At 45.5% G+C, this 23,851-nt stretch overlaps 1 pseudogene; it reads right to left on the reverse strand.

The window, feature by feature from the left end:
* Positions 1-3,258: 3,258 nt before the first annotated feature.
* LOC138287247 (zinc finger protein 135 pseudogene) lies at positions 3,259-23,625 on the reverse strand (annotated as a pseudogene).
* Positions 23,626-23,851: the final 226 nt, after the last annotated feature.

Genomic DNA, 23,851 nt, shown 5'->3' on the forward strand with positions numbered 1-23,851 from the left:
GGCCATCAGGGGGGGCCGGGTCCGACGGGCACCACTTCCTCGTTGGGAGGCTATCCCCAACTGGGCCTCTGCGGTATTCCGTGCCTAGTGTCTCAGGTCCTACCACCGTATGCGACAGTGGGTGCTCTGCCTGCCATAGACCCGCAGGGTCCGCACCTCCTTGGCAATGGCACGCCATATACCCTTCTTTTGATGGGCACTGACCTACAGAGGCAATACAGACAGGAGAATACCATTAAACAGACAGTCCAGCCTGTCACACACATGGCCCACCATACCCCTTTCAAGCACCATTGGCACATACATAGCCCAGCTCACAACATTTACACCGCCAACAAATAATCCCCCCTTACACAATGCCTTCATACACATCTCCATGCATCCATGACACATGCATCGTGCCCACAGTGTACCTCACCTGTTGGTCTGGAAGCCCATACAGCAGTCGTACTCGGGTAGGACCCCATCCACCAATAGCTCCAACTCCTCCGAAGTGAAGGCTGGGGCCCTTTCCCCGGTCACACGTGCCATGGTAGGTTCCAGACACAGGTCACAGCAGCACATGCAGTGTAGGTCCTCTCCTATGGAAGGTCAGGTAACAAGTGAGGAATCAGATAGAAAATGGCGGGTACGTCCGCGGCGGTGCATACCGTCTCCGCCGGTGTGGATCACCACTGGCCACTGAAACCCATAGGGCCCAATATTAACCAATGAGGAGTTGCACAGCAGTTCCCGCCCGACTCCCGCCACGGCGCACGTCAGCCAAATTACCTCACTTCCACCAGTCCCTCCACACAGGACAGGTGGACGCCATTTCAGGGGGGTGGGCAGCCCTATAGAATAATGCTGCGTCACAGGAGAAATAGGCACATACTGGACAAATCATACTGACCCATTACATGTTTACAGAATGCAAACTACTGTTGTGGCTCCATTGTTCAGTTTGTGACAGGCTCCTCACTCTTTTGTCCCATAGATTCCTACCGCTGCGGATGAATAAGAGGAGGAGACATACCCCTGTGTACAGACCACTGATGGACTTGGCTACACTGGAGGACAGGCACATAATACTCACCTATAGACTGGACAGGGCCACAATCACAGAGCAGTGTGCCCAATTGGAGCCTGAACTGATATCTGCTATCCGTCACCCCACTGGGATCCCCCCTCTTGTGCAAGTGCTATCAGTACTCCATTTCCTGGCAACTGGTTCTTTCTAAGTGACAGTGGGCCTGGCAGCAGGAATGTCACAGCCAATGTTCTCAACAGTACTGACAAGAGTATTGTCTGCCCTGATAAATACACATGTGCAGCTACATTGCATTCCCCCAGGTTGAGGATTTCGACACTGTGAAGGTCGAGTTTTATGCAATGGGAAATATCCCCAATATAATTGGGGCAATTGATGGAACACATATTGCATTTGTTCCCCCCCGCCAGAATGAATAGGTGTTCAGGAATCGTAAGCGTTTCCACTCCATGACTGTGCAGATGGTGTGCTTGGTGGACCAGTACATCTCCCACGTCAATGATAAGTAATCTGGGTCAGTGCAAGATGCTTTTGTTCTAAGGAATAGCAGCAATGGGAGGAGTCACAAGCCCACAAACTGAATACAACAGATCACTTGACATTGCAAGCACTGTCTAGGCTCGACCTAAAAATCACCCTTCTCTGCTGCCCTTCTAACATCATCTAACAGAGGCACCTAGTCAGATTCTGTTCGATGAGCTGGTCAAAAGCCAGACTCTGCTGGATCAAGTAAATGATGATCTTCAAGGAAATAGGAAAGTAGCTTGTTGACATATTTTTCCGAAGATCGAAAAATAGAGCACAGACATACGTCTAAAATAACTAGAGACGAGGGGTCGGTTGGCATTTTTTGAGTGAAATCACCGCAGCTTTTTACCCACCAGATGGTACTACTCACAATATTTTCAACTTTTTTCTCAAACCAAAATTCGAGATAGTCGCACAACTGTTGAGCGAGTTCAACTGTATTGGAGGTGAGGATGGTTTTGCTGGAGACTGGACTACAGAGAACAGTTGTTTAGAGGTGGTAGACGCATTGAGTAATTCTCTAGTATAGTGCTCTATGAGTGAATAGTTTCTTGTTTGTGCTCTTGTTAATTCAGAGGCGGTAGACGCATTGAGTAATTCTCTAGTATAGTGCTCTGTTTTAGCAGCAGAAATGAGTGAATAGTTTCTTTTTTGTGCTCTTAATAATTCAGACTTTGGACCTGATTTAGATTTTGTCGGATTGGGTTGCTCCATCACAAATGTGATGGATATCCCATCCCCCATTTCAGAATCCCATCATAACCTATGGGAATCATAATACCGCGGACAGGATATCTATCACGTTTGTGAAGGAGTAATCAGTTTGCCAAACTCTAAATCAGGCCATTAATTTCTTAGGAGTAGTTTACTCGCCAATGCTTTTCAATAGTTTTATACTCAAGTATAACTAGTCCTAGGTCGTCATTTTAACATGGTGCGGAGGGCCGTTTGCAAGGACGAATTGTCTTAACTGGAATACAGGTGCAAGGTCTGCTTAATCCATTTCTGATATAAAACGGCAGCTTCCTCCACTGGAAATTCAGGTGGCAAAAAGGGGACTGATTCAGGCACTTCTGTGTCCATAGTGGGGGCTGAACTATTATTGTCGGCCTCAGCTTTGGCTGACCAGAATAAGGTGGTATAAAGAGCACTCGACAAAGCTTCAGGTACCCGTTTCGCCCTTGGGCATTCCTAAATGATAATTTTAGTCGAAGAGCAGATGGAGTGTAAGGAATCAGAAGCTTGAAGACGAAATAGAATAAGAAAATGACCGGTCCAAATCTGGGTGAGTGTTTTGTTGATGGTTATCAAATTATTCATGGCAAGGATAAGGATAAGGTCAATACTATGACCGTCCTTAGAGTAGGTCCAGTAATCGGCTGCGTAAGACCAACTGCCTCCATAGAGTCCATAAGGTCTCTAGAAATTGCATCTGAGACATCGTCTACCCTAATATTAAATTAAAACCCCTTAAGTTAAAAAATGAGGGTAAGATAGTGCCGGTGAAGTCAATTTGATCAAGGAGTGAACAAAGGTACTATCAGGAGGAGGTAAGATATAACAACTAAGAACACAGAGGGAGAGGGTTTTAGCACTAAGTCAGATAATTCAGTAATGTGAGGGGCATAAAACTGTAGTGTTTTGTTGTTTCAGTGTTCCTTAAAAATAACAGCTAATCCACAACCTCTCATCAATCAATCCATGTTTATTTGAAAACTAGTGAATAATCATAATAGCACATAAAAATAGAAAAAAACACATAAAAACAATAAATAAGTCAAGATTAAAACATACTTAGAAAACCTAGCACATTGAAAAACCAATACAGTATTTTTATGTTTACGATTAAAAAAAACATGCAGCACATAAAATGAATACTATTAAAACAACAAAGATTTGCAGTGCCAAATAGTTGATTTTGAAAAAAGCACCAGTTCCAAGCAAACCTCAGGTGTGGAAAACATTTGTAAATAACATAAGGCTGGTCTGTCGAAACCTAATATTTTCAAGAGGCGTGTCAAAAGGTGTATAATATTTGCACAAAAAAGTCAAACGTAACAGCGTTTGTGGTGATAATTTATTGCGGTGACAAATACAGACTGAAACTTTCATATTATCCTAATGGAAAGGATAAATGACAACAAAGAATGCCCAAACTAAATTGTGTATAAGTGCTTGTTCCCAATTATGTATTGTGATAAGAGAGGGTTCAAGCCCCAGTGTGGTATGGACCACCCCATAAGCCCTGATAAAAGGTTTTTGATGTTCCACAGATTCTATGGCTGCCGGCCTTACATTCGTAAAGGGCAACTTCACCCGCTGCTTTTCACTAGCAGCTTTTGAAGCAGGGGAAATAAATAAAGACAGTCTCCCCGGTCCAGCTACGGTGGTCCTGGTATAATGAAGCCAGAGTACTTTGTAACCAAAGTCACGGGAAGGACACTCTTCAATTACAATTAGATTAAAGGACGCACAATCATTTGTCCAACTGAAACTCCGCAGCAGCGGACGTGGCTTTATAAAATCCTCTATGTACCCTATCCTTAAGTCCTTGTGTACAGAGTAGCTTGGGCCGCACAGAAGAAGCCCCAAAGGTGTCTACAAAACAATCTTCCTCTACGTGCATGCTCTTCACATTGCAATACCCCCAAGTGGAGAGAAAAGTCAAGACTCTTTGAGAAAGCGAGCTCCAGATCTGCAACAAGAGTAGAAAAAAAAAACTGTATTTGTGCCAGAGTGAACGCCATATGGCTTTGGTGACGCCACTGAATGCCGCTTATGGCAATGATGCAATGCCAGGCTCTCTACCGGCAATGTGATAGCCTTGAAGGTTCTTGATCCAGACTGGTACCTGGGGATCATGCTATAGGTGAGGAATCAGCAGGTAGAAGTATCCATCAGAAGTGGTTTCTCTTTAGTCACAGGTGCTGATATTCTTGACTCACTGGTTCACAAAACCTTCAATACGAATCATGCCCGGATGGACGGAGCTCTGGCAGCACAGATGTGCTGTGCTAATTCTGGCATTTAACAACAAGTAACAGTTTCATTTCCAAGTTCTAAAAGCAAACCCATCCCAAACTACCACTACTAGGATGTGGTGATGGTGGTCAGAAGAAGGGACTCAGTGGAATGCATTCCCATGAATATTTAATTGGAGACTCCTTCGTTTGCACAAGGCTGGGCTATGCGAAGGCTGCACATTTGGCAGCTCCAGCAACACAAAAGCAGATGATTTAGAAGGCTGATGTCTATCTTATTTGTGGCTTGAGAAAGGCTCAACTGTGTCACAAATGTTCTCTCTTTACTCACGAGGCAGTGCATACTTTTTGAGTTCCTGCATTCACGAGCAGAATTTATAAAATGAGCGTTCCTTTTTGTTAATAGACACAAACCTGATTATCATTTGTGTCGCTTTTCTTCTGAATCCAGATTTATTTTCCAGTGTCAAGGCTCCAGAAATGTGTAGCAGGGAGTGGATAGTTCTGGATTCTAGCTTCTAAGAGCTGGAATTCTTTACTACTCAAGATTCAGTCTTAACCGTCAAGTCTTGAAAAACCTGTTAGGAACTAAACTTTTCAATGTCTTTTTCTCCTAGCAATAATTTTGCTATCATACAGTGATATCATCTAGGTTGTTTGCCTGTTTTATTGATCTTTAGTCAGCTTTTGATTGAGTGCTGCAAACCCGTCTATGGAGGAAATTGGAGCATTGGGGCCTGCCAGAGAAAATGCTAACTGCAATTATTGGCCTATATAGTGATATGTGGGTCCAGGTGAAATTAGAGGATGGCAATAGACTCACTTCAAATATTTGTACAAGGAATGGCTTAAAACAAGGATGTGTTTTGGCCACGTGCCTTTATAATTTATATCTAGCAGATTTGTATAAATATTTGTGAGTTGAAGATAGCCATCCTCCAGTATTAGCGAAGGAGAAGATAGTGTTCCTGCAATATGCAGATGACATAGTAATACTAAGTCAAACTCCCATTGGCCTTCAAAGATCGATCAATGCTCTGGGAAGTTATATTGAGAAGCAAGAGCTGAACTTACGGAAAACAAAAGTGGTGCAGCTGGTGGACTTCAAATATAAAGCACACAGGTGGTTTATAAAGGGCCAGCAGGTTGAATCTGTTTATTCATATAAATACCTGGGAGTGTCTGTGGGACGTAATTTGTCGTTTGTTTACTATTGATTCACCCTCTCTGACATATGGTGTTGAACTCTGGCACAGCAAAGAAACTGCTACTTTAAATCAGCTTCAAACAATGGCCTACAAGGCAGTCCTTTGCCTCCCAAAAGAAACTTCTCCAGCACACGTTTGTTTGGAATTTTGACTTCAACATCAAAAATTCAAACAACTAAATGCCTTCGTGAAATTTATGTTGGCGTCTCCGTATTGCAGAAAGAGGAGCTTTGACTAGTCTCTGCAGGTTGGAGATAAAGGCCCAGATGGAAGGAAAGCAGGACAACTCGTGGGGTGTCTATCTTGAGGAATCTATGACAGAGCTAGGTCTAGAGGAGGCTTGCAGCATTTGCTAGGTGCAGTAATCTTTCTTCAAAAAACAAGTAATTCATTTTAGATTAAAGAAATCCTAGTAAAACAACGGCACGCCTGGACTGTTATGGATATGTATACCAGTTGGAAACCTCAAGCATACATTGCCATACACTTACACCATGTCTCTAAACAGCATTTCACGTTTTTTCGATTTGGCATATTTGAGTCCAAAGATCTTACCCCAGCGTAGAGGGGTGAAAAGACAGAAACAAATTGTCATTTATGAGGTTATAAATTAGAGTCACTTTGTCATTTAATGTGCACATGTCCAAGAGTCACTACTTCCACGAAGAAATCTTTTAAACCAACTTTCAAGGAGATGAATATACGCGCTTGTAGGCAAGCCATTATTACTTGCCTATCAGGAACGTCAATCCCTTTGGCATGTTGTGGAGCACAATTTGCTACTACTATAAATGCTCTTCTTGAAAAAGAACCATACGTACATCTAGGACAATATACTATATTGGCATGTGAAAAGCTATTAATAAATACAAAATTAGAATGAAGTCAGCCAATTAATGGATGGGAATGGTGATTTATCATATTCGTAGATAACATGTCTCTCGACGCACCTAGTTAATAGTTCATTTTAAAATAATAGTATTTTAAGATAGTCCCATGATTTTATTGATAGGTTTTAATATGTGATCTTAAGTTTGTTTATGATTTTTTTTAATGGAGTTTATAAAAGCTATAAAATGTGACTGTGATCTTAATAATGTTTGAATAATGCACGTTAGGGTTGAAGGCAACTGCTTTGGACACAGCTGTGATTTGTATAAGCTGTTCATGATGAAATACTGCATGATAGCACGATATGGTGGGTAGATGGGTTTTCGTATAAATCGTAATAATGCACTGTTCAGCTGACAACAACTAAATGAAGTTATTATTAATTGATTAACATACACTGATTCGCTCCTTGCTTAGTATACACTGATTCGCTCTTTGACTAGCATACACTGATTCTAACCTTGCACCAAACAGGATTTGGATGAATGATTCTCTGCAAATAAGAAACTCATAAAATATATTTACATGCAATTATTCTAACAATTAATCATTTACGTAGTCCATGGTGAGCCATCCAGTCTCCTAAGGATGCAGCTGTTGAACACCAGTGGGGAAGGACCATGTGATGATGGAAATGAGCATCACTTCTCATGCATCAGGCCTTGGGAGGTACATGTCGTGCACTACAAGCATTAACCCAGAGAGTTACAGCTCACATTTTCCTATTTTCAATTCTCATGCTTTTGGACACTGTTCTCTGGCTGCTGTCACTCAACCATCAATGTTGCATACAAGTACCAAACACCACAACCAGCTATGAATAGTCTCCAGGGTGTGCTTGTGAAATCAGTTTGAGTGAGATGTGTTTATAGGTTTTACCACTATATCCCAAAGTTAGCTGAAAATACACTTGTTAGTCCAAGTATTGGTTGTAGTGTTGCCTTTACAGGCAGCAATGACAGGTATGCTTGGATGGTTTTCTTTATGACTCTACTTCATGGGAGAAGAAAAGTTTCATATCTTTTAGTCCACACTCTGCTGATGTATTAATGTGTGCCTTGCAACTTCTCTTTTTTTCTTATTTGTAGAGAATTGAAATGAGCAATCACTGACAACAGACGCTCTTATAATTCTACAAAGCTTTGTGTGTGATTTTTCTTTTCTGACTAGTCGGGACTTCTATCATCAACTTTCTTATCATCTGGCATTTGGAGGTCCCACATAGTTGTAATTGTATCTTCTTCTGTAATTCGCTGATGGCTTTATAGGCTTCGTAATAGACTAAAACTTGTCACACATTCACTGCACTTGAATGGTTTCCCCCTGTGTGTTCACTGATGTATTTGGAGGTGTGACAACCAACTAAAGCTCTTGATAACATCACTGCAACTGTATGGTTTTTCCCCTGCGTGTGTTCGATAATGTCTTTGGAGGTGTGCTAAGCGACTGTAACTCTTCATACATTCACTGCATCTGAATGTTTTTTCCCTCAAGTGTGTATGTTGATGTCTAATTAGGTGTGCTGAGTGACTAAAGCTCTTCACACACTCAGTTCAACTGAATGTTTTTTCACCCGAGTGTGTTTGCTGATGTCTTTGTAATTGTGATATTTGACTAAAGCTAACTCCACATTCACTGCAGTCATATCATTTCTCCCCAGTGTGTGTTCGCTGATGCTGTTTAAGGTTCGATAAAAAACTGAAGCTCTTTCCACAGTCATAGCACTGGAATGGCTTTTCTCCTGTGTGTATTCGCTGATGAGTCCTTAATGTCGAAGAGTGACTAAAGTTACTTCCACAGTCACTGCACTGGTATGGCTTTTCCCCTGTGTGTGTTCGCTGATGGCTTAGGAGGTGGGATAACTGACTAAAGCTCTTCACACATTCAGTGCACTTGAATGGCTTTTCCCCTGTGTGTATTCGCTGATGTTTCTTTAATGTTGAAGAATGACTAAAGTTACTTCCACATTCGCTGCACTGGTATGGTTTTTCCCCGGTGTGTGTTCGCTGATGGCACTGGAGAGCTGATAATTGACTAAAGCTTTTCACACATTCATTGCACTTGAATGGCTTTTCACCTGTGTGTATTCGCTGATGTTTCCTTAATGATGAAGATTCACTAAAACTACTTCCACATTCGCTGCAATGGTATGGTTTTTCGCCTGAATGTGATCGCTGATGTTTTTGGAGATTTGATAAAAGACTGAAACTCTTTACACATTCATTGCAATGGTATGGTTTTTCGCCTGTTTGTGATTGCTGTTGTTTTTGGAGATCTGATAAATGACTGAAGCTCTTCACACATTCTTTGTAATAGTATGGTTTCTCCCCTGTGTGTGTTCGCTGATGTCTTTGGAGGTATGATAATAGACTAAAGCTCTTTCTACATTCACTGCAATGGTACGGTTTTTCCCCGGTGTGTAATCGCTGATGTTGTTGTAGGGTTGATAAGTGGCTAAAGCTCTTCACACATTCACTGCAATGGTATGGTTTCTCCACTGTGTGTGTTCGCTGATGTTTTTGGAGATCTGATAAATGACTGAAGCTCTTCACACATTCATTGCAATGGTATGGTTTCTCCCCCGTGTGTGTTCGCTGATGTCTTTGGAGGTGTGATAAAGAACTAAAGCTCTTTCCACACTCACTGCAATTGTACGATTTTTTCCTGGTGTGTGTTCGCTGATGTTGTTGTAGGGTTGATAACTGGCTAAAGCTCTTCACACATTCACTGCAATGGTATGGTTTCTCCCCTGTGTGCGTTCGCTGATGTATTCGTAGGTGTGATAACCAATTGAAGCTCTTCACACATTCACTGCAATGGTATGGTTTTTCCCCAGTGTGTGTTCGCTGATGTACTTGGAGGTATGATAACTGACTAAAACGTTTCGCACATTCACTACATCTGAATGGCTTTTCTCCTGTGTGTGTTTGCCGATGGTGCTTTAAAAGTGATGACAAACTAAAGCTCTCACTGCCTGTGTATGATTCTTCTTTATTGGGTAGTGCCTCTAGGTCGGGTATATATTTTTCTACATCCCATGACTGTGTTTCCTGACGGGCCAACATGGTTGATAAAGCACTTGTGTTATTCTCACTTCCCTGTATTTGTTTGTATTAAGGACATTTGATTTCCAATTTAAAAGTAAAATACAATGGTCACTAAATACTTGCCACACTCATAATATGAGCAAGGCTTCCTTACGAGAGATTAGATTGGATAACAGTTTTCAATGCTTGGGGGTAAGGATTAACCTAATTTCGGTTGGTGCACATTGCGACAGTCCGTTGTATTGAACACACCAGAAGTCCTCTCTCCTTTACCCTTCAGTTGTTTTCTTCACTCCTTTGTGTTTTTCTCTGGTTGCTGTGGTGTAGGGAGGAAGAGTTTACAATACACCTAGAGCACTGAATTATGGCCTGTTATCATTTTAGGTATCGGAGCACTGTGGTCGCCACATCATACAAATCCCATATTCAAAACTGATGTTGGTTGCCTGTTTATTCAGGAGGTGGTTTGTCAGTGTTGTTGCCTTAATTTTCTAGAGGTCATTTCTTAGTCTTGTGGTGTAAAGGTGCAAAGCTCAGACTCCTGTGTTCACTGAATTGTCCTTCGGAGCTTCTTCCAACTTCTATCAGTCTATGTTCAGGGTCCTCAGTCTGTGACTGCACTGATGTTTTCCTGAATACTGGAGTTGATTATTTATGACCATTTGTTGTTGATTTACTGAATCATTGTTGTTATTCCAAAGCAATTGATGCATTCAAAGAATTTGTCCTGTGGGATGTAAAGAGATTTAAAATTACGAAATACAAATGTACTAGAATGTGATACACAATATTTAACTGGATATAAACACCATCTTTTCTTTACCATGATTGAAACTTAGCCAGGGTTAATTCACCATACACAGATATTTTGCTAAATGTTCTGTTGAACACATCCCGTCATATTTTCTTCTTAAAAGGAGGTGATTTACCAGTGATCACATAGTTACTTATTAAAGAAACGGCGAGCATGGAGCACCTACATGCTACAGGGGCAGCTTTAGGGAGATGCACATGGACAAGATTTCATTTAAACAAAAATAGATGGTGGAGAAAGAAGGATCCAGACGTACTGCTGTTTCTTTAGTTTCGGGAAGTGTATATAACAAAGTTAATTCCTCTGGAAGTATATAACAAAGGTAACTGCATTCACATACTTCAATGCTTTCCTGTTCACACTGGATCAGCTCAGGTGCCATCAGGCCATCAAGGATGTATAAACTATTGTGGAAACTACATTAGACTTCTTAGTGATTGATAATGGGCTCCTACAAGCAGATCAGGCCATCCTCAGGGACAGAATAGATGTGAACAAGTCAGTGCTGGCTGGATTGCGCCCTAGACACCCCTCTACCATCAGAATTCCTTTGCGCAAGGACGCTGCTTTTGCTCTCTGTGTCTTGTGAGCTACAGTGCAGTGTGCACAGATTACTAATAATACTAATAATACACTAAAAGGCAGCGTAGCGTGCTCAGATCTCTCACACTGCACTAAGATGAATTCCAGCATGCACAGGTTTCTCATTGTGCAGTAAAAAGCAGTGCAGTGTGCGCAGATTCTTTGTGCTGCAGTGTGCACTTGTTTCTCATGCTTCAGTAAGATGCAGTGCAGTGACTGTAGGAAAGTACCATCTTGCCTGGCATGTTACCCCCATATTTCACTGTATATATGTCGTTTTAGTCTATGTGTCACTGGGACCCTGCCAGCCAGGGCCCCAGTGCTCATAAGTGTGCCCTGTATGTGTTCCCTGTGTGATGCCTAACTGTCTCACTGGGGCTCTGCTAACCAGAACCTCAGTGTTTATGCTCTCTCTGCTTTCCATATTTGTCACTAACAGGCTAGTGACTAAATTTACCAATTCACATTGGCATACTGGTACACCCATATAATTCCCTAGTACATGGTACTGAGGTACCCAGGGTATTGGGGTTCCAGGAGATCCCTATGGGCTGCAGCATTTCTTTTGCCACCCATAGGGAGCTCTGACAATTCTTACACAGGCCTGCCACTGCAGCCTGCGTGAAATAACGTTGACGTTATTTCACAGCCATTTACCACTGCACTTAAGTAACTTATAAGTCACCTATATGTCTAACCTTCACCTGGTGAAGGTTGGGTGCAAAGTTACTTAGTGTGTGGGCATCCTGGCACTAGCCAAAGTGCCCCCATATCGTTCAGGGCAAATTCTCTGGACTTTATGAGTGCGGGGACACCATTACACGCCTGCACTGTACATAGGTCACTACCTATGTACAGTGTCACAATGGTAACTCCGAACATGGCCATGTAACATGTCTAAGATCATGGAATTGTCACCCCAATGCCACTCTGGCATTGGGGGGACAATTCCATGATCCCCCGGGTCTCTAGCATAGTACCCAGGTACTGCCAAACTGCCTTTCTGGGGTCTCCACTGCAGCTGCTACTGCTGCCAACCCCTCAGACAGGTTACTGCCCTTCTGTGGTCCAGGCAGCCCTGGCCCAGGAAGGCAGAACAAAGGATTTCCTCTGAGAGAGGGTGTAACACCATCTCCCTTTGGAAATAGGTGTCAGGGCTGGGGAGGAGTAGCCTCCCCCAGCCTCTGGAAATGCTTTGATGGGCACAGATGGTGCCCATCTCTGCATAAGCCAGTCTACACCGGTTTAGGGATGCCCCAGCCCTGCTCTGGCGCAAAACTGGACAAAGGAAAGGGGAGTGACCACTCCCCTGACCTGCACCTCCCAGGGGAGGCGCCCAGAGCTCCTCCAGTGTGTCCCAGACTTCTGCCATCTTGGAAACAGAGGTGTTTGTGGCACATTGGACTGCTCTGAGTGGCCAGTGCCAGCAGGTGGTGTCAGAGGCTCCTTCTGATAGGCTCTTACCTCTCTCGGTAGCCAATCCTCCTTCCTTGGTAGCCAAACCTCCTTTTCTGGCTATTTAGGGTCTCTGCTTTGGGGAATTGTTTAGATAACGAATGCAAGAGCTCACCAGAGTTCCTCTGCATCTCCCTCTTCACCTTCTACCAAAGAATAGACCGCTGACTGCTCAGGACGCCTGCAAAACCGCAACAAAGTAGCAAGACAACTACTAGCAACCTTGTATCGCCTCATCCTGACGGCTTTCTCGACTGTTTCCAGGTGGTGCATGCTCTGGGGGTAGCCTGCCTCCTCCCTGCACCAGGAGCTCTGAAGAAATCTCCTGTGGGTCGACAGAATCTTCCCCCTGCAACCGCAGGCACCAAAAGACTGCATCACTGGTCCTCTGGGTCCCCTCTCAGCCCGACGTGCGTGGTCCCTGGAACTCAGAAACTCTGTCCAAGTGACTCCCACAGTCCAGTGACTCTTCAGTCCAAGTTTGGTGGAGGTAAGTCCTTTCCTCCCCACGCTAGACTGCATTGCTGGGTACCGCGTTGTAGGAGGCTGGCCTGGCTTGTAGTGGGTACCAAGGGGTACTTACACCTTGCACCAGGTCCAGGTATCCGTTATTAGTGTAGAGGGGTGTCTAGCAGCTTAGGCTGATAGAAAAGGTAGCTTAGCAGAGCAGTTTAGGCTGAACTAGGAGGCGTGTAAAGCTCCTACTATACCACTAGTGTCATATGCACAATATCATAAGAAAACACAATACACAGATATACTAAAAATAAAGGTACTTTATTTTTATGACAATATGTCAAAAGTATCTCAGTGAGTACCCTCAGTATGAGGATAGCAAATATACACAAGATATATGTACACAATACCAAAAATATGCAGTAATAGCAATAGAAAGCAATGCAAGCAATGTACAGTCACAATAGATTGCAATGAGAGCACATAGGTACAGGGGCAACACAAACCATATACTCTAGAAGTGGAATGCGAACCACAAATGGACCCCAAACCTATGTGACCTTGTAGAGGGTCGCTGGGACTGTAAGAAAACAGTGAGGGTTAGAAAAATAGCCCACCCCAAGACCCTGAAAAGTGGGTGCAAAGTGGACCTAAGTTCCCCAAAGAGCACCGAAGTCGTGATAGGGGAATTCTGCAAGGAAGACCAACACCAGCAATGCAACAACGATGGATTTCCAGACGAGAGTACCTGTGGAACAAGGGGACCAAGTCCAAAAGTCACGATCAAGTCAGGAGTGGGCAGATACCCAGGAAATGCCAGCTGTGGGTGCAAAGAAGCTGCCACTGGATGGTAGAAGCTGTGGATTCTGCAAGAACGAAGAGGACTAGGAACTTCCCCTTTGGAGGATGGATGTCCCACGTTGTGAAGAAGCTTGCAGAGGTGTTTCCGTGCAGAAAGACCGCAAACAAGCCTTGCTAGCTGCAAGGGTCGCGGTTAGGGTTTTTGGATGCTGCTGTGGCCCAGGAGGGACCAGGATGTCGCCAATTGCGAGAGGAGACAGAGGGGGCATCCAGCAAGAGAAAGAGCCCACTCAGAAGCAAGCAGCACCTGCAGAAGTGCCGGAACAGGCACTACAAAGAAGAGTGAACAGGAGCTCACCCGAAGTCACAAAGGAAGGTCCCACGACGCCGGAGGACAACTCAGGAGGTCGTGCACTGCAGGTTAGAGTGTCGGGGACCCAGGCTTGGCTGTGCACAAAGTAAATCCTGGAAGAGTGCACAGGAGCCGGAGCAGCTGCAAATCACGCGGTGCCCAGCAATGCAGTCTAGCGTGGGGAGGCAAGGACTTACCTCCACCAAACCTGGACTGAAGAGTCACTGGACTGTAGGAGTCACTTGGACAGAGTTGCTGAGTTCAAGGGACCTCGCTCGTCGTGCTGAGAGAAGACCCAGAGGACCGGTGATGCAGTCTTTTGGTGCCTGCGGTTGCAGGGGGAAGATTCCGTCGACCCACAGGAGATTTCTTCGGAGCTTCTAGTGCAGAGAGGAGGCAGACTACCCCCACAGCATGCACCACCAGGAAAACAGTTGAGAAGGCGGCCGGATCAGCGTTACAAGGTCGCAGTAGTCGTCTTTGCTACTTTGTTGCAGTTTTGCAGGCTTCCAGAGCAGTCAGCGGTCGATTCCTTGGCAGAAGGTGAAGAGAGAGATGCAGAGGAACTCTGATGAGCTCTTGCATTCGTTATCTAAAGAATTCCCCAAAGCAGAGACCCTAAATAGCCAGAAAAGAAGGTTTGGCTACTTAGGAGAGAGGATAGGCTTGCAACACCTGGAGGAGCCTATCAGAAGGAGTCTCTGACGTCACCTGCTAGCACTGGCCACTCAGAGCAGTCCAGTGTGCCAGCAGCACCTCTGGTTCCAAGATGGCAGAGGTCTGGAGCACACTGGAGGAGCTCTGGGCACCTCCCAGGGGAGGTGCAGGTCAGGGGAGTGGTCACTCCCCTTTCCTTTGTCCAGTTTCGCGCCAGAGCAGGGCTGGGGGATCCCTGAACCGGTGTAGACTGACTTATGCAGAGATGAGCAGCATCTGTGCCCATCAAAGCATTTCCAGAGGCTGGGGGAGGCTACTCCTCCCCAGCCCTAACACCTTTTTCCAAAGGGAGAGGGTGTATCACCCTCTCTCTGAGGAAGTCCTTTGTTCTGCCCTCCTGGGCCAAACCTGGCTGGACCCCAGGAGGGCAGAAACCTGTCTGAGGGGTTGGCAGAAGCAGCAGCTGCAGTGAAACCCCGGGAAAGGTAGTTTGGCAGTACACGGGTCTGAGCTAGAGACTCAGGGGATCATGGAATTCTCTCCCCAATGCCAGAATGGCATTGGGGTGACAATTCCATGATCTTAGACATGTTACATGGCCATGTTCGGAGTTACCATTGTGACGCTATACATATGTTGTGACATATGTATAGTGCACGCGTGTAATGGTGTCCCCGCATTCACAAAGTCCGGGGAATTTGCCCTGAACAATGTGGGAGCACCTTGGCTAGTGTCAGGGTGCCCACACACTAAGTAACTTAGCACCAAACCTTTACCAGGTAAAGGTTAGACATATAGGTGACTTATAAGTTACTTAAGTGCAGTGGTAAATGGCTGTGAAATAACGTGGACGTTATTTCACTCAGGCTGCAGTGGCAGGCCTGTGTAAGAATTGTCTGAGCTCCCTATGGGTGGCAAAAGAAATGCTGCAGCCCATAGGGATCTCCTGGAACCCCAATACCCTGGGTACCTCAGTACCATAGACTAGGGAATTATAAGGGTGTTCCAATATGCCAATATGAATTGGTGAAATTGGTCACTAGCCTGTTAGTGACAATTTGTACAGAGAGAGCATAACCACTGAGGTTCTGGTTAGCAGAGCCTCAGTGAGACAGTTAGGCATCACACAGGGAACACATACATATAGGTCACAAACTTATGAGCACTGGGGTCCTGACTAGCAGGGTCCCAGTGACACATAACAACCATACTGAAAACATAGGGTTTTCACTATGAGCACTGGGCCCTGGCTGGCAGGATCCCAGTGAGACAGTGAAAACACCCTGACATACACTCACAAACAGGCCAAAAGTGGGGGTAACAAGGCTAGAAAGAGGCTACTTTCTCACACGTGTGATTTGCAGCTGCTCCGACTCCTGTGCACTCTTCCAGGATTTCCTTCGTGCACAGCAAAGCCTGGGTCCCCGACACTCTAACCTGCAGTGCACAACCTTCTGAGTTGTCCTCCAGCGTCGTGGAACTCCCCATTGTGACTTCGCATCCGGTTCACTCTTCTTCCATATGCCTGTTCAGGTACGTCTGCAGGTGCTGTCTGCTTCTGTGAGGGCTCCCTGAGTTGCTGGGCGCCCCCTCTATCTCCTTCTTTAAGTGGCGACATCCTGGTCCCTCCTGGGCCACAGCAGCACCCAAAAACCTCTACAGCGACCCTTGCAGCTAGCAAGGCTTGTTTGCGGTCTTTCTGCTTGGGAACACCTCTGCAAGCTTCATCGCGATGTGGGACATCCGTCTTCCAAAGGAGAAGTCCCTAGCTCTCTTCTTTCTTGCAGAACTCCAAGCTTATTCCATCTAGTGGCAGCTTCCTTACACCCTCAGCTGGCATTTCCTCGGCTCCTGCCCACTCTTGACACTGTCACGACTATTGGACTTGGTCCCCTTGTCTTACAGGTACTCAGGTCCGATAATCCACTGTTGTTGCATTGCTGGTGTTTGTTCTTCCTGCAGAATCCCCCTATCACAACTTCTGTGCTCTCTGGGGGTAGTAGGCTCACTTTACACCTACCTTTCAGGGTCTTGGGGTGGGCTATTTTTCTAACCCTCGCTATTTTCTTACAGTCCCAGCGACCCTCTACAAGCTCACATAGGTTTGGGGTCCATTCGTTGTTCGCATTCCACTTTTGGAATATATGGTTTGTGTTGCCCCTATACCTATGGGCTCCTATTGCAACCTATTGTAATTCTACACTGTTTACATTACTTTTTTTGCTATTACTTACCTAAGTTTGGTATTGTGTACATATATCTTGTGTATATATCTTATCCTCAAACTGAGGATACTCACTGAGATACTTTTGGCAAATTGTCATAAAAATAAAGTATCTTTATTTTTAGTACTTCTGCGTATTGTGTTTTCTTATCATATTGTGCATATGACACCAGTGGTATAGTAGGAGCCTTACATGTCTCCTAGTTGAGCCTAAGCTGCTTTGCCATAGCTACCTTCTATCAGCCTAAGCTGCTAGAAACACCTCTTCTACACTAATAAGGGATAACTAGACCTGGCACAAGGTGTAAGTACCTCTGGTACCCACTATAAGCCATGCCAGCCTCCTACATTGGTTGTGCAGCGGTGGGATAAGTACTTGTAACTACTTACCACTTTGTCATTGTGTACTTTTTTTTATAAGAGAATAATATACAAAACAGTTCAGTGTATGTACACCTAACCAAAAAGTTTTGCTTTTCTCCTCTTAAACTTTTTACAAAGTACGAAAAGTATTCTAAAACTTCTAAAAGTTTCTAAAAAGTTAGAAAAAGTGTTTTCTCTGTTCTTTAAAAAGTTCTGAAACTTTTTCTTCCTTCTCACTATTTCTAAACCTTTTACTATCATGTCTGTAGAAGATTCTACTCTTAAAATGGTCAATACTACTTATTTAAATTTGAATTTCAAGAGCCTAAGGAGTCTCTACTTATATAGAGGTTTAGTAATGGGAAAGAACCCTACCAAAGAATTTCTATTTAACATGCTTATTGTGAATGATGAGTCCCAAGCAGGCACTTCAAATGAGAGGTCAATAGAAGGTTCCCAATCTGACTCAGGGGATCTCCTTGAGGGAAGTAGGGAGAGTTCTGATCAGGATTTGCCCTCTAACAAGACACCCAGTAATGTTGGTAGTAATGGAGGTTCCCATCACAGTAGGGAAGTCTTTATTCCTAGAGGCAAAGTTGATAGGATTCAGTCAGTTAGGGACAGATCCCCCTCTGTTGTTTCCAATTTATCTTCTGTGTTCGAGCATTCCCAACTCACCCACCCTGAAGACAACATGTTAGAAAAGGAACTCAAAAAGTTGAGGGTTGAAGAGACCAGACTGAAGCTTAAACAGCTGGCCTTAGGTAGGGAATCCCTAGACCTGGAGAAGGAAAGACAGAGATTGGGGTTAGGACCCCATGGTGGCAGCAACAGCAGTATTCCTGATAGTAATCCTGTTAGAGAGCATGATTCCAGGACTCTGCACAAGATAGTCCCCCCTTACAAGGAGGGGGATGACATCAACAAGTGGTTTGCTGCACTTGAAAGGGCGTGTATGGTACAGGGGGTCCATCAAAGGCAGTGGGCTGCTATATTGTGGCTATCTTTCACTGGAAAGTGTAGAGATAGGCTCCTTACTGTTAGAGAAAGTGATGCTAACAATTTTTCAGTTTTGAAGGATGCACTCTTGGATAGATTTGGCTTAACCACTGAACAATACAGGATTAAGTTCAGAGACACCAGAAAAGAGTCCTCACAAGACTGGACAGACTTTGTAGACTGTTCAGTGAAGGCCTTGGAGGGGTGGTTACATGGCAGTAGAGTTTCTGACTATGAAAGCCTGTATAATCTTATTCTGAGAGAGCATATCCTGAATAACTGTGTGTCTGACTTGTTACACCAATATCTAGTGGAATCAGATCTGACCTCTCCCCAAGAATTGGGGAAGAAGGCAGACAAATGGGTCAGAACAAGAGTGAACAGAAAAGTTCATACAGGAGGTGACAAGGATGGCGAGAAGAAGGATGGTAAGTCTTCTGACAAGGGTGGGGACAAAAGTAAAAATGAGTCTTCATCAGGCCCAAAAAAATCCTCTGGTGGGGGTGGTGGGTCCAAATCCTCTTCCAATAATCAACCTAAAAAGCCTTGGTGTTATTTGTGTAAAGTCAAAGGCCATTTGACAACTGATGCCAGTTGTCCAAAGAAAAACACCAAACCTCCCACTATCACAACCCCTACTGCAAATTCTAGTGCCCCTAGTAATAGCAGTGGTAGTGGGAGCAAACCTACTAATAGCTAATCCAAGGGAGTAGCTGGGCTCACTTTTGGTAATTTAGTTGGGGTTGGTCTTGTTAGGGAGACCACAGAGGCTGTGTTAGTCTCTGAAGGTGCCATTGATTTGGCCACTTTGGTTGCTTGTCCCCTTAATATGGATAAGTACAAGCAACTTCCCCTAATAAATGGTGTTGAGGTTCAGGCCTACAGGGACACAGGAGCCAGTGTTACCATGGTGATAGAGAAACTGGTGCACCCTGAACAACACCTACTTGGTCAGCAGTACCAAGTGACAGACGCTCATAACAACACTCTTAGCCACCCCATGGCTGTTGTGAATCTCAACTGGGGGGGGGGGGGTTGGTGGGGTGGGGGGGGGGGGTTACTGGTCCAAAGAAAGTTGTGGTTGCCTCAGATTTACCTGTAGGCTGTCTACTAGGGAACGATTTAGAGACATCAGCTTGGGCAGAAGTGGAGTTGGAGGCTCATGCAGCAATGCTGGGCATTCCTTGGCATATTTTTGCTTTGACAAGGGCAGCCACTGCAACTTAATGCAGACACGGACAGATGGACACATAGACACAGTAACACGGACAGACGGACACTGAGACACAGTAACAGGCGTCTATATACAGACACAGGGCATAATGGCATGAGCAGGCAGCCACTGCAACTTAATGCGGACACGGATAGACGGACACTGAGACACAGTATCATAGACAGACGGACACTAAGACACACAGACACAGTAACAGGCTCCTATGTACAGACATAGGGCATAATGGCATGAGCAGGCAGCCACTGCAACTTAATGCAGGCACGGACAGACGGACACTGAGACACATAAACAAAATAACATGGACAGATGGACACTGAGACACACAGACACAGTAACAGGTGCTATGTACAGACACAAGGCATAAAGATATGAGCAGGCAGACACTGCAACTTAATGCAGACACGGACAGACGGACACGGAGACACACCGACACAGTAACAGGCGCCTATGTACAGACAGAGGGTATAATGGCATGAGCAGGCAGACACGGACAGACGGAGACACGCAGACACAGTAACACGTACAGACGGGCATGGAGACACGCAGACACAGTAACACGGACAGACGGACACTGAGACACGCAGACACAGTAACAGGTGGTTATGTACAGACACAGGGCATAATGGCATGAGCAGGCAGCCACTGCATTTTAATGCAGACACGGACAGACGGACACTGAGACACACAGACACAGTAAGAGGTGATAAGCACAGACATGAGGCATAAAGACATGAGCCGGCAGCCATTACAACTTAATGCAGACATGGACAGACGGACACTGAGACACACAGACACAGTAACAGACACTATTATCTACAGAAACAGGGCATAATGGCATGAGTAGGCAGCCACTGCAACTTTATGCAGACACGGACAGACGGACACTGACACAGTAACAGGTGCATAAAGAGATGAGCAGGCTGCCACTACAACTTAATGCAGACATTGACTGACGGACCCTGGGACACACAGACACAGTAACAAGCTCTATGTACAGACATAGAGCATAAAGACATGAGCAGGCAGCCACTACAACTTAATGCAGACACAGACAGACGGACACTGAGACACAAAGACACAGTAACAGGCGCATAAAGACATGAGCAGGCTGCAACTACAACTTAATGCAGACACAGACAGACGGACACTGAGACACACAGACACAGTAACAGGCGCATAACGACATGAGTAGGCTGCCACTACAACTTAATGCAGACACGGACAGACGGACTCTGTGACACACAGACACGGTAACAGTCGCATAAAGACATGAGCAGGCTGCAACTACAACTTAATGCAGACACGGACAGACGGACACTGAGACACAAAGACACAGTAACAGCCGCATAAAGACATGAGTAGGCTGCCACTACAACTTAATGCAGACACGGACAGAGAGACACAAAGACACAGTAACAGACGCATAAAGACATGAGCAGGCTGCAACTACAACTTAATGCAGACACCGACAGACAGACATTGAGACACACAGACACAGTAACAGACACTATGTACAGACACAGGGCATAATGGCTTTAGCAGGCAGCCACTGCAACTTAATGCAGACACGGACAGACGGACACTGAGACACCCAGACACATTAACAGGTGCATAAGAACATGAGCAGGCTGCCACGACAACTTAATGCAGACACGGACAGACGGACACTGAGACACACAGACACAGTAACAGGCGCATAAAGACATGAGCAGGCAGCCACTACAACTTAATGCAGACAGACAGTGAGACACACACCACAGTAACAGGCGCATAAAGACATCAGCAGCCTGCCACTACAACTTAATGCAGACACGGACAGACCGACACTGAGACACACAGACACAGTAACAGGCGCATAAAGACACGAGCAGGCTGCAACTACAACTTAATGCAGACACAGACAGACTGACACTGAGACACAGTAACAGGCACATAAAGACATGAGTAGGCTGCCACTACAACTTAATGCAGACATGGACAGATGGACACTGAGACACAAAGACACAGTAAGACTGACAGACGGACACTGAGACACACAGACACAGTAACATATACTTAAACACCTGAGCAGGCTGCCACTACAACTTAATGCAGATTTAGGGCATAAAGGTAGGGGCCAGGGCACGCACACCAAAATCAATATGTGGGGCATAAAGGGATGGGTGAACTTGCAGTGACAATTACAAACACGGGGCAGAAAGACAGAAACTTAAACTTAGAGAAACATAGACCGAAAAAGGGTGAAAGGCTTAAAAAATGAATGTAACTTTGTGTAATGTAACTTGTGCTCATGTCAAGTGCACCAATGCTTGTGGGTTGAGGTCACGCTACATAAAACTGCAAAAATAAATCTCTACCTTCCACAGCTATCAGTACCTTTCTACCTCAATTAAATTGCTTCTGGATGTGTACCACTTATGGCAGGATTTGCACTGTAATGCCATGGTGCAATATGAGAGATAGCAGCCCTGCCAAGTACAACACATCAGGAGTTAGACTAACGCTATGATACAGCCCTGCCAAGTACCACGATCAGGAGTTAGACTAATGCTATGATACAGCCCTGCCCAGTACAACACATCAGGAGATAGACTAACGCTATGATACAACCCTGCCGAGTACCACGCATCAGGAGTCAGACTAACGCTATGAGACAGCCCTGCCAAGTGCCACGCATCAGGAGTTAGACTAACACTATGAGACAGCCCTGCCAAGTGCCACGCATCAGGAGTTAGACTAACACTATGAGACAGCCCTGTCAAGTGCCACGCACCAGGAGTCAGACTAAGGCAATAAGACAGCCCTACCAAGTATCACACATCAGGAGTTAGACTAACACTATGAGACAGCCCTGCCGAGTACCACGCATCAGGAGTTAGACTAACGCTATGATACAACCCTGCCCAGTACCACGCATCAGGAGTTAGACTAACGCTATGATACAACCCTGCCCAGTACAACACATCAGGAGTTAGACTAACGCTATGATACAACCCTGCCAAGTACCACGCATCAGGAGTTAGACTAACGCTATGATACAACCCTGCCCAGTACCACGCATCAGGAGTTAGACTAACGCTATGATACAACCCTGCCCAGTACAACACATCAGGAGTTAGACTAACGCTATGATACAACCCTGCCAAGTACCACGCATCAGGAGTTAGACTAACGCTATGATACAACCCTGCCCAGTACCACGCATCAGGAGTTAGACTAACGCTATGATACAACCCTGCCCAGTACAACACATCAGGAGTTAGACTAACGCTATGATACAACCCTGCCAAGTATCATACATCAGGAGTTAGACTTAGGCAATAAGACAGCCCTGCCAAGTATCATACATCAGGATTTAGACTAAGGCAGTAAGACAGCCCTGCTATGCGTGGGGTGCCTCTCCGAAAAACACAGCGAAAGGCAGCATCTGCTTGTTTATTGGGGAAGACACTCATAGCCAAATACACGTGATTGGGGGGAGGGGCAGGTTTACTCTAAGATCCATTTCCCTACAGGAACATGATATCCACGTTGGTGGCTGCGCTGGAAAGTGTTAAGTAATTCTGTGTCACGGCGGCTCTGTAAAAAGTGCCTGGCAGCACAGAGACAACCGGGCATGCTGGAGCCATTGTGTGCAAACAAATGCAGCGCCTCGTGATCTCACAAAATCAGAGGAGCTCCAATTATGCGTGACTAATGCACCTTAGTGCGGTGATGCGCACACCTGCACTAAAATGCGTGAGTCTAACTCCTGATGCGTGGTACCTGCAGGGCTGGGCAGGAATGCGTCTCAGCTCACGTGTAAACCCCTCTCTTTCAGTGTCAGGGTCCCTCTCTCAGGCCGCGGAGCGGGGAGACCCCGAACCCAGACGGATCAACAAACTGAAGAGAACTCACCTCAGGCAGGAGTCCGGGAGAACCATCAGCACTGGAGGCGAGAGCAGGAGGGAGCGGCCGGAAGTGATGTCACATCCGCTGCTGGTGCTGTCTCTGCCGCCGCTGACCCGGAAGAGGAAACTGGTGATGTCAGCATCCGCTGCTGGTGCTGTCTCTGCCGCCGCTGACCCGGAAGAGGAAACTGGTGATGTCAGCATCCGCTGCTGGTGCTGTCTCTGCCACCACTGACCCGGAAGAGGAAACCCTTCGCCCTCTCACGAGAGGGAGTTTCCGGTCTCAGGTTCCGAAGAGACGGCGCTTGTTCTGCGCTCAGATATAAAAGCAGCTCGAGT

This window comes from Pleurodeles waltl, chromosome 4_1 (assembly GCF_031143425.1).
Source record: "Pleurodeles waltl isolate 20211129_DDA chromosome 4_1, aPleWal1.hap1.20221129, whole genome shotgun sequence".
In the NCBI taxonomy this organism is placed as follows: Eukaryota; Metazoa; Chordata; class Amphibia; order Caudata; family Salamandridae; genus Pleurodeles; species Pleurodeles waltl.